Here is a 2,981-nt window from a genome sequence, read left to right on the forward strand (position 1 = left end):
ACTGAGGATGTGTATTGGTCAAGATCAAGCGAACCTCCATTTTCAGCAGCTTCTCTGAAAACCTGCCAGTCTGTTCGATCAAAACAATCTCTCAGTATGGGTCCACTGTCCTGGCTCCAACATTTAACTTTCTTTTGTACCGGTCTGGAGCGTCTCAGCGGGGGCATGTAAGCAGGAGCCAGGAAGATTGAGATGTGGTCTGACAGTCCTAGGTGGGGGCGGGGTTCGGCTTTGTATGCATCTTTTACGTTTGTGTAAACACGGTCCAGCGTGCGGTCTCCACGTGTCGGAATCGTCACATGCTGATTAAAGCTTGGGAGACAGTCCTTTAGATTCACGTGGTTAAAGTCTCCGGCTACCACGTAAAGAGCCTCGGGGTGTTTGTTCTGCAGCGAGCTGATGATATCATGTAGCTCCTGCAGTGATTCATTAGCATTAGCGTCCGGAGGAATGTAAACAACTGTGATAAAAGTCACTGTGAACTCTCGGGGTAGATAATGTGGCCGACATTTCACTGTTATTTGCTCCAAAGCCTTCGAGCATGAGCTATTTACAACAGTACAGTTCGTGGACCAACTTTTACTCACGTAAATGCATACTCCGCCCCCCCGTGATTTCCCCGTTAGCTCGCTGCAGCGGTCCGCTCGAAAAAAAAGTCTGTCATCCAGCTGGAAGACTGAGTCCGGCGTTTCACTTGTAATCCACGTTTCCGTGAGGCAAAGCACTGCACACTTCTTCATCTCTTCTGAGGCGCCCGCTCTCAAAAAACATGATTTGAAAATTATATTAAAAACAAAAACAGCTACATTATAAAGTGATGTCAAATACTAAAAACAGGAACATGTCTGTTGGTTTATGTCATGAACGTAGCAGATGTTTGAAGCCATTTAACATTTTATTTAATTAAATTAATTTATTCATTCATTTAAATGAAACAAAATTTAAAAAAAAATCATCAAAAAGAAAATGTTGAATGAAAAGAGTGCAGGAAGAAGAAAAATTATTATCTGCCCCTTATAAAATATAAAACAATTTTAAACAATCACTTAAATTAATCACTTTAATATCCACTTTAAAGCTAGGAATAAAAAGAAACATGTTTTGTGTTTGAATTTAATTCTAACTTTAAAACATCCAACATTAATAAAACTTACATCAAGTTGCCTTTTTGGACATGCATGTATATATTTGTACAAATTGTACTTGAGAGGAGATTTTTACAGCCTCATATAAAATCAATGATGATCATGATATCGGAACTGGATCTGTATCTGCCGATACTCAGATCTAGGTATCAGGATCGGATTGGAATTTTAAAAAGTGGATTGGTGCATCCCTAATACTAATCTAGTATCACTGAGTCTATGTTCTGCTTCTATAGTGTACGTAGTACATCTATCCTCACTGATTGGCTATGGTGGCTTTTTAGTATCTGATATCCTGATGCATGCTCAATAATCCAGGTAGAAAAATCTAAAAAAGTTAAGTCTGGTCCTCTGGACATTCAAAAAAACAAAACAAACCAAAGAAAATTGTAGAAACATTTCGTTTTTACAATGCTGTGATTGCTAGTATCACTCAGCCCTCTGTGAGTAGTAAACAGCCACCAGTGTGCTAATGATCCATTGTTAGGCTGATGGTCCTTCTTGAGCATGTGATCAGCTGGTTTTGGTTGTCAGCAGCAAAACTGGTTGATCCACTCTGAGAAGGTGCTATTTAAGAGACTGAGCTGAAAACAGCACCTCAGACTGAGGAAGTCTCTTGGATGAGAGACGAAACGTTTCTACATTTTTTTGTTTTTTTGTTTGGTTTTTTGAATGTCCAGAGGACCAGATTGAACTTTTTTAGATTTAGTATCTGATGTTTATACTAGATAATTGTTAGGAATGATTGCTGTACATCAGTGGTGGAGAAAGTACTCAAACACTGTACTTAAATAAAAGTACAAATAAACAGACAAAAATGTACTCTAGTAAAAGTAGAAGTACCACATTAACATTTTTACTTAAGTAAAAGTAAATAAGTATTTGCTTTTAAAATACTTAAAGTATTAAAAGTAAAAGTACTTCCTAATTACATAATGCAATGGTCTATATATCTTTAAGTCTGCCTACTGTATGTATATTTACTGTAATACATTAATAGTGTTGAGTCATTTTACTGAACGATGCTGCAGATAATACATGTTTTTACTGTGTTTACTCTGTGACACAGTTCAACTTGGACTTGTGATTCTGTGCGTCAGAATTTCAGGGATGACATGCAGAGTTAAATGCCATTATGCAAAATAAGAAAGAGGAATGATTTTACCTTAGAAAATTTTTATTTAACAAAGCAAAACCAATGTGTCGTTTTAACTTCAGTAAACACATTTAAGTAAAAGTTGTCTGTCTGAACAAAAGGATCATTAGACACAACTGACAAAGGAATACAGGTCCTTCTCAAAAAATTAGCATATTGTGATAAAGGTCATTATTTTCCATAATGTAATGATAAAAATGAAACTTTCATATATTTCAGATTCATTGCACACCAATTGAAATATTTCAGGTCTTTAATTGTTTTAATACTGATGATTATGGCATACAGCTCATGAAAACCCAAAATGCCTGTCCCAAAAAATTAGCATATTTCATCCCACCAATGAAAGACAAGTGTTTTTAATACACAAAACGCCAACCTTCAAATAATCATGTTCAGTTATGCACTCAATACTTGGTCGGGAATCCTTTTGCATGAATGACTGCTTCAATGCGGCGTGGCATGGAGGCAATCAGCCTGTGGCACTGCTGAGGTGTTATGGAGGCCCAGGATGCTTCGATAGCGGCCTTAAGCTCATCCAGAGTGTTGGGTCTTGCGTCTCTCAACTTTCTCTTCACAATATCCCACAGGTTCTCTATGGGGTTCAGGTCAGGAGAGTTGGCAGGCCAATTGAGCACAGTAATACCATGGTCAGTAAACCATTTACCAGTGGTTTTGGC

Source organism: Nematolebias whitei, chromosome 8, assembly GCF_014905685.2.
Source record: "Nematolebias whitei isolate Nwh7 chromosome 8, NemWhi1, whole genome shotgun sequence".
NCBI lineage: Eukaryota > Metazoa > Chordata > Actinopteri > Cyprinodontiformes > Rivulidae > Nematolebias > Nematolebias whitei.